At 31.0% G+C, this 15,195-nt stretch overlaps 1 long non-coding RNA gene across 4 annotated transcripts; it reads left to right on the forward strand.

Annotated features, from left to right (window-relative positions):
• The first annotated feature begins 3,100 nt into the window (after positions 1–3,100).
• On the forward strand, positions 3,101–12,924 carry LOC107920454 (uncharacterized). 4 transcript variants are annotated; one of them, XR_005923012.1, is made up of 8 exons: positions 3,101–3,437; positions 9,679–10,427; positions 10,516–10,571; positions 10,662–10,704; positions 10,790–10,851; positions 11,051–11,097; positions 11,301–12,614; positions 12,765–12,924. It is a non-coding gene; the product is annotated as an uncharacterized lncRNA (long non-coding RNA). The 4 variants fall into 4 exon arrangements; XR_005923013.1 differs by having other exon boundaries at positions 9,679–10,026; positions 10,298–10,427; positions 11,051–12,614; XR_005923011.1 differs by having other exon boundaries at positions 11,051–12,614.
• The last annotated feature ends 2,271 nt before the right edge of the window (positions 12,925–15,195 follow it).

Raw genomic sequence — 15,195 nt, forward strand, 5'->3', positions numbered from 1 at the left:
AACATTGTCGAAACATGGAACAACTCTGATTTCCTATGCCGTAACTACATTTAATTGTAAACTCCAATCGCTATAGATTTTTAATTAAAAAATGAATTGAAGGCTTAAATTGTAATTAAATAGAGGTCTAAGATAGAAATTAGACCATGGAAAAATATAAATTAATGGACAATAGTTATTATAAAAGATTGATTAAACAAATCTTGATTTAATTAGCATAAAACATGATTAACTTATTAATTAACACATAATCTAGCTATAAATACTCCATTGGTGGATGGAGAGAGGGAATTATCATCCTCTCCATCCAGCCAAAGAAAGAAGAAGAAGAAGAAGAAACTCCATGGTCGAATATTCAAGCTTTTAATTAAAAAATTGGTTAATGCAATTAAGTCATTTCTTATAATTTTTATGTTTTTAAGGTCATGGGAGTCTGATTTAGCTAGTCCATTTACCAATTTGTGAAAATGTTAAATTTTTGAAATATGTTGTTGTTGTGTTCTTGAAGTTTTAGGTGTTAAATTGATAGATTTTAAGCTTAGATGTGAAAAAGGACTAAATTATAAATCTTAATTGATAGTTTCATACATTATGGATTAAATTGAATAAATTTTAAAATTTAAAGTAATAATAGTAAATAGGAGGTCCCTAATGAATAATAGTGAAATCAGATTTGAAATTGGAACTTTAAATTGAAAGTTAGGTTAGTCCCGATTTTAGGGACTAAATTGAATAAATTGATTTTTTTATAAATTGATTATTGATTGAAAATTGGATGATTTTTAATAGTACTATATGTTTTATGTTAATCTGTAGCTAACGCCGACTCGGATTCATCGAGAGGGAAAGGAAAATCCAAAGTCATCGACGAATAGCTCAGAATTTTCGGTTTGTATTTCTATGAATCAGGACCAATTTATTTACTGTATTTTCATGTCATATTGCATTATATATTTTTGAGGTAAGTCATTGATGACTATTTGGGTTGATTTGGTATATTTGAGAATGATTATCTAGATAAGGATTAAATTGAATAGAATAAAAATTTCTTGACTTGATTGATATTAGATAATTGGTATGAAGTTGAATCAAAACATGTTGTAATATATGATAAATTGATATTTTGATGATGAATTAAGGATAAAAGAATCTGAATTATCTATATATAATGAAACGAAAATTGGTTACCCTATTAGCAGTTTAAATTGTGTCAGATATAGTTGGCATGCCATAGGGTCAGAGTATTAAGTAAAACCATTGTTGCCAAACAATCTGAGGTGAAAAATTGATTAAGTTGAGAAAGCCATTGTTTTTGGCTAATTTGGGATGGTATTATACATCGTTATAATGTCATCGTTGCCGGGCAACCAGGGGTGACGGATCCGCATATCCGTATCGAGATCATGTCTGGTTAATAGGTTTAAAAATACCTGAATTGGTTAAATGGAAATAATATGAAATTTAATGAAAATACAATATTCAAAATGAATCAAAAGTGAGCCTTGGGGTCGATTGAGTATTAATGAGCCAATAAGCTCGGTAATAGCATAAAATGTGGTATGTGATGAGAAGTATATATATGCATGTTAAAGATGAGAAAAATTGATGAGTATATTTGTAACTAGATATAGCAATTGAAATGAACCAAATAGTATATGAAATTGTTAAGAAAGTGATAAGTTATATGTAAATCTAATGAGTTAGCAAATGATATTAGTATATACTTGCCATGTGAAAATGGAAGTGTTTTTATAGAATTGTATAGTATTAGATTAAATATTGAAGGTATGCATGTTTCATAAGTTACTTATATTGTCTTGGATCATAGATTTATCATTGAGTGATTTGCTCAGCATGCGATTTGTTTTTCGTGCTCAAGTTAGGTTCAATTCGTGACTCTCGAGCATTGACTTCAGCATTCGAATCAATGGTCCTGGACTTGGCAATTTTTGTTCATTTTGATTTCTGTTGTTAGTTGGCATGTACCTAATAGATTGAGTCTTGATGAAATTGGTGTTTTAAAGATGATATATGCTTGCTAGTATGTATATATGCAACTTAGATTGATTTGAGTATGATACATGTAATGTCAATATAATTATGGTATGTCTTTAAATCTTTTGCATATAAGTTCTATATGTTATGAAAGGTTGAATTTTTAGGGTTTGGTGAAATTGGTATGAATATGTAAGTTCTAAATGAATGATTTATGTTACTTTGTCATCATATTGAATTGGTCTTGATTTGGTATGGATAGGTGACTTTAAATTGGTATGAAATATTAAGGTTTTACAGTGTGCATTTTTGCCAAAAATAGGGACCTAGTAGTTTGTTTCCGATATCACGATACCACACCCTTGATATTATGATATCAGCCCTGAGTTATTTTGAAAACTTTGCAATTTAGTACTCAGGTTGGGATGTTTGGCCATTATCTTTGAAATCGCGATATCAAGCCCTGGATATTGCAATTCCCACTTGCTATATTTTGAAAATTTTCAATTTAGTCCTAATTCAACCTCGAGTTGATATTATAACATTTGTAAGCTTGTATAAGACTTGAAAATGTTTACTTATCATAATGATTGCTTATAATGTTTCCTTTTTTTCTTCCTTTATAATGTCTAGTAATACCAACAATGCTACAAATTCATCCTCCCAAGGTCAAGACACTGGTGGTTAGTTTTGTTTTCGAACTTCACTGCCTGCTTGCTCGACCTAACAAGATTTATAAGTTATTCAATCAATCAAAACAAATGTTTTCAGAACCAAATCGAATCAGTCGATCAGATCGAGAATCAATCGGGGTGCTGGTTCGAAGATAGTGGTTGAATCGATCCAATACAGATCGTTGGACCGGTTTTCTCTATTTTTTTAATATTTATAAACTTTTTTAATAATTTATTTGATCGAACGAACTGGTCAAACTAAGAACTAGTGGCCTAACAGGTTCAACTATTGATTTGATTATGAAAAAATAAAAAATAAAAAGAATAAATATAAGTGAAAATTAATATTTTATCTTTTATTTGGCCGCTTGGCAATTTTAATTGTTTATATATTTTTAATAGACTCAATTGTTTAACTAATGATTAGGCCCATTCTTTATCCCGTGTGAGAATGAATTTTTCACCCAAAAGTGCTTTTCTCTTAAAAGGAACCAAGAACAACCTCCTTTTCTCTTAAAATTTCTCCATCAAAAAAGTGCTTCTCTCTAGATGGAAAAGCTAAAAAATTCTCCCTTTCTTCTGCTAGAACTGCTTTTGGATGAAAATTGACCAAATTAACCTGTCTTCTCCCCCAAACATTTTTCCCCTCTACTGGTTCCCCAAATGTTCTTTCCCCTCTGCTGGTGAAATTGGAGCTTTATACCCGATTTCTTTTCCCCATTTTCGGCTTTCAAAGCTCTATTTTCTGTTGTTCCTCTTCCGCAGCAGGTGAGAGTTTCTTTTATATTTCTTCTTCTGTTTAATTAGTTCCTCTTCTATTTAATATTTTAAAGATTTTGATTTGTTGTTGATTTGCTGTTGATTAAGAGTTTGAAGCTGTTGATTTGCTGGTATTTCTTGGGACAAATGATTTCAACTATGGCTTCTTTTCTTGTTTCAATCTTCGTTTCCTCATTGTCTTATTTTGCTCTCTTTCTGTTTGTTGAACTTCCCCAATAATCAATTCCATTTGTTGCTTTTTTTTCTTAAGAAATGTGGGAATGTTTGTTGTGTACCCTAATAAGAGAAAAAGCTTGTCTTTTGCGGTTAGCATAAAGGGTCTGTTGCTGTTGCTGTTTTGTTTCTTTCATTTACCTGTCTTGTTTAACTGTCTTTCATTTACCTGTTCTTAAATTTTATTATGAAGCGATGCATACTCAACATGACCCATTTTTGTACCTCTATGTTTGTTATATCATGCTTGAGGAAGTGGTTGGCATAAGGATTCACTTATTTGCAAAAATTCAGAAACGATGACAGCAAAAACTTATGACCTCAGCAAGATGAAAATTCTTACATTCAAATTTCCTAGTAGTTGTTCTTTGGAACTTGGATATTTCTTTTCTTTTCTTTTCCTTTTTTTTTAAATTTTAAGATTAATACAACTGTTAAAGGTGAACAATTCTTGAATTTTATAATTATAGATTTATATAGGCAACAGCTGCTTAAGTCATACTCCTTGGAATCTATTGCTAGAATATACGTTCATTACTTATGGGATACCAAGTTCTAATTTTTTTTCCTCCTAATCTGTTTTAATCCAGTTCTTTAGCAATGTTGGCGTACGTACTAGTAAAAGTTCTAGCGCTTGGCTAACTCATTCATGTTAAATAAGTTCTATGATGCAATATATTTTAATTGTCTGCAAAAAATTTATACATTGAGATTGTTTTGAATGGCCTCTTTAAGTTTTATGTCATTTAATCTTAAAAGGTTTCCCTATTTTGTGGTGGTCTGTTGATTTGGTTATTAATGGGGATCCTTCCTAGCCTGTGACTCTGATTTCGTAAATATCTTGTCCTTGTATGAGCTATTTTCAAGTCTCAATGGTTCAGTTTCTGCATGAATTTGTGTTGCAATATGAGGATGGTTGGTTTTTCATTACAGTGTCGAATGAAAAAAAAATAGAAATATGCCTTGTGATATTGTGATTTTGTATAAATGCCTGAGTGGATGATATACATTATAAAATATTCCGTCTTTTTTCAGAAGCTTTTCTTCTGAATAGAATGAATGGAATTCTTAAGGTAGAAATTATAAATGGAGAAAATAAGAAAGAAGATTGTAAAGCCTTTTCTTCCTGGCCATTAATTTTGTTTAATCCCGGCTCAAAATTTGAACTTGTCCCAAGAGTAAACTCACCTACCCAAACTTCAAACCAATTATACTATTACCCCACACGTTCTAACTTAATTACAAATGAGTAAAGCAGTACGAGGGCAAGAACAAGATGATAATTATAACCCTAATGCTCAAAACAACCAAAACTACCTTAAGTAATGCGTTCAAAACTACCAACTTTAACTGGTATAATTTTTATGAAAAGTAGCAAGTTTCGCTTCCCATGTATCCATTAGGACAAATTTTGTGACTGAATTTTTATGCTCTATTAATTCAATTAATGTTGAATGCTTGATATTACTGTAAATTTTGAATTTTTTTTATGCGTGGTTTATTCAAAGTATTTTTCGTTAGTTTATAAGGTGAAAATTGAGGTTATCTTTTGACTGAAAACAATGCTAAAAATTTAAAAGCTTTGTTTAAGAAAACATATATTAAAGTTTCAGGTGGTTAAAGTTGTTTCAATCAATCTTATATTGAAATGACTTTGTTTAAATCAATCTTATATTGAAATGACTTTGACATCCATGTGGGTTCTAGCCTAGGACTGGTGTTGTGGCATGCTGTACTACGTTTTGTTCTAACCAGAAATAAGTTTTAGAAATAATGTGCCTACAAAGAATTTTATTGATATCCTGATGGCCAGAAAGGATCACTGTAGTATGACAAATATGGTAGCATGATGACTGCATGCTTTAAGTTTGTTTATTTATCTTCCCTTTTTCACAGTAAATTATTGTAGCATGAAAAGCTTCATTATTTGGCATTGTTGTTTGCACAGTTAAAAAAAGGTTAATTTCATCTGTTAAATACGTTCAAAAATTTCATCTGTTAAAATTCTTGAATTCTTTGTTTATTATGCAATAAGTTAAAGTTTTATCAAAGTTTTCTCTTATTACTAAGGTTAAAAAAGTTTAATATGGTTTACAATATATTTTTTAAATGATTTACAATATATTTAAGTTTAATATGATTGATTTACAATATATTGTTTATGTATTTATTTCCCCTTCACTATTTTCAACTTATTCTCAATCAACCTATTCTGGAATTCCTTGGTTCTTGGACTTGACAAAGTAAATCCCAGATTTGTGAGCTTATTACGTTTCTTTTATTGCTTTTGCCTTGGATTCTGAATAGTTGGATGCAGTTAACACTGATGTATCATTTTGCAAAATTCTATAAGAGGAAAATATTTTCATACACATTTAACATGTAAAATTAATATTAGAGGAAAATATTTACGGTCGGGTCCATTTTTTGGTAAAATTAATATTAGAATATGTATTTTCATACACATGTAAACAAATATACTTATGTGACATTTGATTTTCTTGATTGCTTTACTGGCTTCAACGAATATGTTCGTTTATACAATAGATGAGTACTTCGATGGTTGAAGTTAGTGGTGAAAAGGTGAAAGCAATGTGGGATAAGAGATTGACAGAAATATTTTGTGATATTTGTATTAAAGAGATATTGAAAGGCAATAGGCCTGGTACTCATTTTACAAAAGATGGATGGTTGAAAATAATGACCAACTTTGAGAAAGAAACGGGAAAGGGTTTTTCACAAAGACAACTTAAAAATAGGTGGGATGCCCTAAAAACAGAATGGAAAGCTTGGATGAAACTTAAAGGCGAAGATACTGGTCTAGGGTGGAATCCTATAAAAAGAACTGTTGATACATCGGATGATTGGTGGGAGAGTAGGCTACAGCTACGTTAATAATTCTGAATATTTTTGTTTTTTTTTATTTATGATGTTATTGATAATTACTGTTATTAAACTATCATTTTATATGTAAGTTGTGCCTGAAGCTCAAAAATTTCAAATTTCGGGCATTGATCCCGAATTTGAAGGGAAGTTAGATCTAATGTTCATGGGGATAGTTGCAATAGGAGATAAAGCATGGGTACTTTCTTCTGGTACACTCCGGAGTGATTTTTTTGAGGATGTTACCAACGAAATACCTGAAGAGAACACTACACCAAAATAGGCTTTTAGCGACGTTTTTAGTGGCGTTTGGATAAAAAATGCCGTTAAAAATCAAGCATTAGCGGCGCTTTTAAAAAAATGCCACTAAATATTGAGTATTAGCGGCGCTTTTTAAAAAACGCCTCTAAAAATGAGCATTAGCGGCGTTTTCCAAAAAGCGCCGCAAAAACCTAAGTCCAACGACGTCGTTTTCTAAGTTTTTGAGGCATTAACGGCATTTTTGAAAAAGCGCCGCTAATGCTGAGGGCTTTAGCGGCGTTTTTAAATAAGCGCCGCTAATGCTCAGGGCTTTAGCGGCGTTTTTGAAGAAGCGTCGTTAATGATCAGGGCTTTAGCGGCGTTTTTGAAGAAGCGTCGCTAATGCTCAGGGATTTAGCGGCGTTTTTGAAGAAGCGTCGCTAATGCTCAGATTTATCATATTAAGTAATTTTTTGAGTTTTTTTAAAGTTTTTTGGGTACATTACTGAGTGTTTTTTAATTTACATATTAAATAATTTTTTTATATAATTGTAAAAGAGATTTATCACCATAGTTTAAGGTTTTTGGTTTAGGGTATATGGATTAGAGTTTAAGGTATAGGGGTTACTATTTTAAGATTTTTGCAGATTTTTGTTAGTGGTTTGGATCCTAGTGTTTCTGGATATTTTGTTGGTGGTGGTTAGAGATTTTTGTTGCTTGATAGAAATGTATTTAACTCTGGACATTTTGTTTGTTGAAAAACGGTGCAAAAAATATTTTATCTGTTTTAACTAGTTTATTTATGTTAATTAAAATACAATTTTATTTTAATTGAATATTTAAATTCTTCGGAAAAAAATAGACACGTAGAAAAATATTTGTTAAAAATGAAAAAAATTAAAATAATATTATTTAAAATAATTTTAAAGTTTTTTGAGTACATGACTGATTATTTTTAATTTATATATTAAATAATTTCTTATATAATCATAAAAGAAATAGTATTAATTTTAAAATATTGAATTAATTATCATTATAGTTTAGGGTTTAAGATTTAGGAGTTATTATTCTAAGGTAATTTAGGGATTATGTGTTTAGGGATTATGGATTATGGATTATGTGGTTTAAGGGTTAGGGTTTAAGGTTTAGGGAGTTACTATTTCTTATATTAGTGAATACAATAATTGTTAAGAAAATACATTTTGTAATATTTATTTGCATTAGATCTTATAAGCAAGGTTGAGAAGTGTCCTGTAGGAGTATAGTAAAATATTTTATAAAAAAATATATGTCCATTTTTTAATGTTACTTGTGGAATAAAAAAGATAATCTATTAGTGTACCAAACACTCACTTATTTTTTAATTTTTAAAAACAAAAAATAATATTTCTAAGAATGTCATTAGGTTAAATTTAAGGTCAAAACAAGAGCGGTGATACAAGGTCTTCAAATAGTATGGGAGAACGAATATAGAAAGCTTGCGTGCTTCTAGTAGAATCCATTTTAACCGATTTAACGACCAATAGCAAATTGGGCGAGTTATGCTTAATACTTAGTTTGCTCAAGCGAGGCTGAAAAGTAAGATTTCATCACGTTTCGAGATATGAAAATAAAATTGTCGATCATATGGCCAAAATAGCTTCAAGTGGATTGGGTAACATACAACTATTTGGAGAGCCTCCAGATTCAGTATGAAATAGATTGATAGTTGAGCGTAATATTGTTTCTTTACGTTGCTAGTACTTTAAAAATGTAATCAATTTGTACTGTAGTAATTGCATTAAATGATTTTAAGGTTTAGGGATTGTGTTTAGGGATTAGGGATTATGGTTTATGGTTTAAGGGTTGGGGTTTAAGGTTTAGGGGTTATGGGGTTTAAGGTTTGTAAAGCTAGGGGTTATGGGGTTTAAGGTTTGTAAAGCTAGAAAGGTATTATATGGAGTTCAATAATCGCGCTCGGTGTCGAATTGGCTGTTGAAATGTTAATAAGTTGAACGCTTTAAAGTCACATTATGTGTGTGTGCCTTTGTATATCATGATCTATATATGACAGATTGGGAAGGGAAGGTAAGTGAGTCAAATTTAAATATTAGATTTAAAACAATTGATAAATAAATAAATTAATGTATCGGATTGATATGGATAGGAATTGGATAATATAAAATCATGATTAACGTCTCAATCTTTAATAGAAATTTTGATATGTGAGAGATTAATTGCTTACATTGCATAATTCTAACTTAATAATTAATTACAGCCATTTAATCATTTTTTCTTCTTAAAATATACGATATTTATTTTGAGAGTACTTAATTTTTTTTAAAAAAATTCAATTTATAAAAAAATAATAAATGTTTTATAAAATCACTTAACTAATAATTTTTAACAGAATTAAAATGAAATTATTTTTTGCGGCGTTTTTATGAAAAACGCCGCAAAAGGTAGCAATAGCGACGTTTTTATAAAAAAACGCCACAAAAAAATTTACTTTAAAATAATTTTTAGCAGACAAAATAAAAAATATTTAGCATAACAAAACGGCGTCGTTTTGTACAAAATACAATGATTTTTTGCGACGTTTTTGTAACGTCGCAAAAAGTAAACAATAGCGGCGTTTTTTTATAAAAACGTCACAAAAAATATTCAAATTCCCGCCCACTCCCAAAAAAAAGATTTTTGGTTACCCGCTCCTTACTCCCTCTTCTTCTCATGTACTTAATTCTTTTTCCCTTTTAATCTCAAAATTCCATGAGTTCCTTTGCCCCAACATCTCGTAATATCGTTCAAATCCCTAAACCTTTTCTTTTTTTCTCCATGATTTTATATATATATATACATATATGCATATAAAAAATGATTCATTGATTTGGGGTTTTGTTTCTCTCTGAATCAGGACAAAAGGGTTTTCCGATCTATACCAAAAGACCACAGGGATTGATCTATGGAATTCCTTTTTCAGCAGTGTATTTTCTTTTTCCTTTTTCAGTTTTGTTCAATTTTTTTCACTTATTTTCTTTCTCTCTACACTGTTTCGAAGCCAGCTTCTCTTTTGTCGAAGCCATAGGAGCTTGGTAATTGTTCTCAGCTTCAAGTGATTCAGCTTCGTTTGAATCGATTGATCGGCAATGTAACGACGGATTTCTCTCGGTTGTCTCGTTTAAAAGAGCTTGGTTTGGGTTCTAACAAGTTAAATGGTGAAATCCCAGAAGAAATCGCCTTTTAGATGGAAATCGCCTTACAGGTAACATACCAGATTCATTTTCAAACATGTCTAATTTGAAGTACTTGAATTTATCTAGAAATAATCTTGAAGGTGAGATTCCAAGTGGATTAGGTTCTTTATTCAATGATAGTTCTGTATTTTCAATGAATGAAAATTTATGTGGTAAGCCATTGAATAATGACTGTAAAAATGTGAGAAAAAAGAAACAGAGGAAGCTGATTTTGTTGATTGCTATGGTCGTTGGTGGTATTGCGCTATTTGTCGTGTTTTGTTGCGGTTACATTTACAGTCTTCTACGGTGGTGGAAGAGGTGGATGACCGAAGAGAAGAAGCGGAGTACGGGTAGTGCTAGTTCGGGAGCAGATCAAAGTCGTGGAAGTTCAACTTCTTTTCGTTGAAGTTCAACTTCGCTGATTCAGGTACGATTTTAGCTTTACTTTTTGTTCAAATTTTCATTTTACAATTTTTTAATATTTTCTAATGTTAAGGTATGCTGATATATTGCAGTAAATTTTGAGAATATTAGACCTCCTGTAATGGAAGGCTTAGATACATTAATCATGGTATGTGGCTTCTTACTTTTACCTTCTTAAACTCTATGTTCCATATGCTTAGCGTCTGGAATTTCTTATCATTTTGCTTGATTTATTCAGAGAAAGAAACAATCTTCAAAGTCCAGTAGCCTTGAAAGCAATGGTATGACTTTCTTGTTGTAACCTTTGATGATTAGTTTACTCCGATTTCACTATCATATGTTATTTTTACAAGTTGGGGCTTGCAGGTAGTTCTTCAAATCAAACATCACCTGCATCTCAATGGTTTTCTTCAAAATCATCAAAGAAGGTTTGTTTTGTCATTTTATAGTTGATCTTCCTTTGCTGCTGATGCTCTTGTTACTACCATTTTAATCAAACAACCTTCATTAAACATTTGCTTAAGACTAGTTATCTAGGCAAGTGATCCTCTCCCTCTCACTCAGAAAAATCACTAATTTAGAAGCCCCCCTCCTTTTTCATTCATATAATTTTGTTATCATTTTCAGGAGCTCACATTGGACCTGAACCAACCAACAGATTTGTTGTTGTTATGGTAATTCAGAATTGTTGTTCTGCAGATCTAGCTTGGAGAGTTTCCATTACTTGGTGGTTTTAAAATCAATTATGGAAATTGAATCTTAATTTTCTGTATACTGTCTATACTGCTTTGTTTGTTATCATTTGATGTTTGTTGTAATTGCGGAATTTTGTTTTGATCTCGTGTGTTATGCACATACTCTCTTTCCCTTTATGCAGTCGGGAACTGATGAAAGAAGTGTTCCAGGGAACACTATTGCTGTCCAGGTAGACATGCCATTCAGTGGCCTCACTACTTTCGGAACTGCATTTTTGTCAAAGTTGTTTTCAAATGCCACATCCAGTTAGTTAATTGTTCAATTCTAGTTTGCTGCGATAGTTAATTTTTCTGCTTATATAGAATTTAATACCTTCTTTTCCTTTGAATTTTCGATCCCTTCAGAGTTCTGAAAAATATTCAGGTACTTCGGTATTTTTCAATTTTGCATTTTATTTCCTCCAATCATTGAATTTAGTTCCAATTTATCGTCATTTATTTGCTGAATTAACTTGTAAAATAATTGTTAGCACCTAGGGTTTTTTTTTTATGTAGGGTTGTTTTTAATTTTAGTTGGAGAATATATTGTGGTTTGATTGTTTGTTAGGTTTTGATATTCATAGGGTTTTTAATTCGAATTCCTAGCTTAAGTAAGGACCTCATTTCTTCTGCCTCAAATTAATTAAATTTAATGGTTAGTATTTGTAAAATTTAATGTAATGTAAAATTTTTGGCATGTTATTAATTATAAAATATTTGGTCTTTGGGGTTTTTCATTGTTACTGCAATTATATAATTGGTTTCAGCATGTTATATAATTGGTTTTTCATTGTAAAATTTTTGACATATATGTTTCAGCAAGTAAATATTTAGGGATGGGATACTTGTATTTTAAGCCTGAAAAGTCATTAATAAGTTGAATAAATACTGCTTATAATTTTTGTTCAATTTTTCTTGAATTTTGGTGAACTCTTTTTTTCTTTAAATCACATGATCTCAAATTTCAATTTCTTTTAACATTTATTGGAAGAATAATGTGGTCTCATTTGATTGTTTCTCCTACCTGGTTCTTGCTTCTACTCGTATTTCTTTTTGGATGAATAAATTTATTTGTTTAATCCTCATCATCCTGTACAATATCATGCTTGCAAGTTTCTGCTTTCCTCCTTATTGCAGATTTACTATCCTGTTATCCCTTTGTTGTTCTTGATGTGGACATTTTGCTGTTTATTCATGCTTACAGGATAGGAGCAAATGGTTTGGAGAACTCATAAGCACTCCTTTGTCACTCCTAAACCAGTTGTTTAAATTATTTTCATAGCCTACTTTGATTGTTGTTATTTGTGGGAAAATTAGTCTACATTCTTTAAGCTGATCTTAAACTGCTTCCTACATTGTTTCAGCCTTGGGAAGAAAGTTTGCGGGATGCACATGAGTTTGGAAAACTTGTTCTGTTTTAGAACTTGGATCTAGCTTACTCTTCAGCAGAAGTGGAGGTAATATTTATTATGAATCACAATTAGGTTGTGTTTGAAGCATTTTGTATTTACACGCATAAATTTCTGTTTTCTTTCACTTTTCCTCTCCCTACATGTGTGGTTTGTACCTTTTATCTTTCTTATGAATAATGCATGTTTATATTGTAGGATATAGTTTGGAATGCCTTCAATGAAAACTTGCAGAGCAAAGATGGTGCACCAGACTGCATTTTATTTTTTATTACCTTGCCATGTGTATAGTCATAGGCAAGTTCAACTAGTCAGTGTGTTTCTCATATGTATTATTTATTTTAGTTTTGATTCTAAATTTTTATTTTTAATTTAATATTTACAACAACTTCAGTTCTAACTTTTGGATTTTAATTGTATTATTAATTTATTATTTTAAATTCTAAAAATAAATTCATTAATTTTTATATTTAGTTTTAAAGTTAAAATTTTCATAGAAAATTTAATTTAAATAATATTTTTTATTTATCCTTAAAAAGTATATTTAAAGTTCAAATTTAAAAAACAAAACATAATATAATATTTATCATAAAAATAAATATTATTTGATTAAAATAAACTTTTTTAAAGATTATGTTTTTAGCGGCGTTTTTGCTAGAAGCGCCACTAAAGGTTTGTTCTTTAGCGGCGTTTGTGATAAAAGCGCCGCTAAAGGTCATGGTCTATAGCGGCGTTTGTGATAAAAGCGTCGCTAAAAGTCTTGGTCTTTAGTGGCATTTGTGGGAGAAGCGTCGCTATAGACCAAGACCTTTAGCGGCGTTTGTGGGGAAAGCGCCGCTAAAAGTCGTGGTCTTTAGCGGTGTTTGTGGGGAAAGCACCGCTAAAGGTCTTGTTCTTTAGCGGCGTTTGTTTCTAAAAACGCCGCTAGAGTTAGCGACGCGTTCTTTAGCGGCATTTTTTTCGGCGCTTAAAAAAGCGCCGCTAAAAGTCTGTTTTGGTGTAGTGGAATGAAGAAGAGAATATGAGAAATGATGTTCACATTTTGAATGATGTTCACATTTCAAATGATGTTCAAATTGATGGGAACGGTCAAAAAAGAAAAAACCCTGAGATATCAAGTTCACATTTTAAAACTGGAAGAAATAAATCTTCAAAGCAAATTGGAGGGGCTACAAGATTGTCCAGTCAAATAGAAAAATTATGCAATGCAGCTGATAATATGAGTCAAGCCACATCTAGTTTGACTCCTGTTATGGATCCATATGGTATTCCGCAAGCAGTCAAAGTGCTTGACAGCATGTCGGAGGAAGTTCCAGAAGCTAGTCCGCTATACTTTTTCGCACTTAAATTATTGCTCAATAAGGACAAGCGAATTATGTTTTTATCAATTAATCCCAAGATTAGAGCTTTGTGGCTTAAGTCAGAAATGGAGGATAGTTGAACATTTTCTGATCTTCTAAGGTTCAGAGATATCTATTATGTGACTAAACAACAATGCTAAACTAGTTTTATCAATAGTTATTTATGTTTGGTTTTTGGATATTGAATTTATGTTCTATTTATTTATGTGTAATCTAGTTTTATTAATAGTTGTTTATGTTTGGTCTTTGGATATTGAATTTATGTTCTACTTATTTATACTAAATTAGTTTTATCAATAGTTGTTTAAATATGATTTTGGATATAAAATTTATTCACAAGTGATGAGTATAGTTGAGAATTACAGCGGTGATGAAAATGATGATGAAAGGGAAAAGAAAGAGATTTTACAACGCATGAAATGTTTTAATCGATTATTTGTTGCTGCATCTTCTTCCGTGTAATTATATTACGAGAAGTATATATCGAGGCAACCATGCATGGATTCAAAACAGTCAGGTGAGACATGGATCCGAGAGATCCTCGACGGTCATGAATCACATTGTATGATTAATTTTAGGATGTCTAAAATGGTATTCACAATTTTGTTGAGAGTTTTGGAGACAAGATACAACTTGCAAACTTCAAGAAACATATCTTCTACTGAAATGTTGGGAATTTTTTTATACATCTTGGGCAGCGGCGCAAAAGTTTCCCAATGTCGAGAAAGATTTTAGAGGTCTGGATCAACAATAAGTCGACACTTTGCAACTGTGCTTGAGAAAGTTTCAAGGATGGCCACTGATCTAATTGTACCCGAACAAATACGTAATGATTCTAGATATATGCCGCATTTTAAAGTTAAAATTTAATTTTATATTATTATATTTTAATATTTTTGGTTGATTAAAAATATGCACGAAAGTAATATGATTATTTGTTCAAGATTGCATTGGTGCAATTGATGGTACTCACATTGCCGCTATTCTTCCACCAAATGAACAAATTCCTTATATTGGAAGAAAAGGTATCCCGACTCAAAATGTTATGGCAGTATGTGATTTTAATATGTGTTTCACCTTTGTCATGGCTGGATGGGAATGATCGACACATGACACTAGAATATTTCTTGATGCAATTCGAGATCCGTAATACAAATTTCCGCACCCACCAAATGGTTAGATATTTTTTTATATGTTATTTTTTAAATAATAAAGTATAAGCTCTTTAATTCAGTTTGTTAATAAAGTAATATGATTAATTGTTTGTT

This window comes from Gossypium hirsutum, chromosome D13 (genome assembly GCF_007990345.1).
Source record: "Gossypium hirsutum isolate 1008001.06 chromosome D13, Gossypium_hirsutum_v2.1, whole genome shotgun sequence".
Taxonomy (NCBI): domain Eukaryota; kingdom Viridiplantae; phylum Streptophyta; class Magnoliopsida; order Malvales; family Malvaceae; genus Gossypium; species Gossypium hirsutum.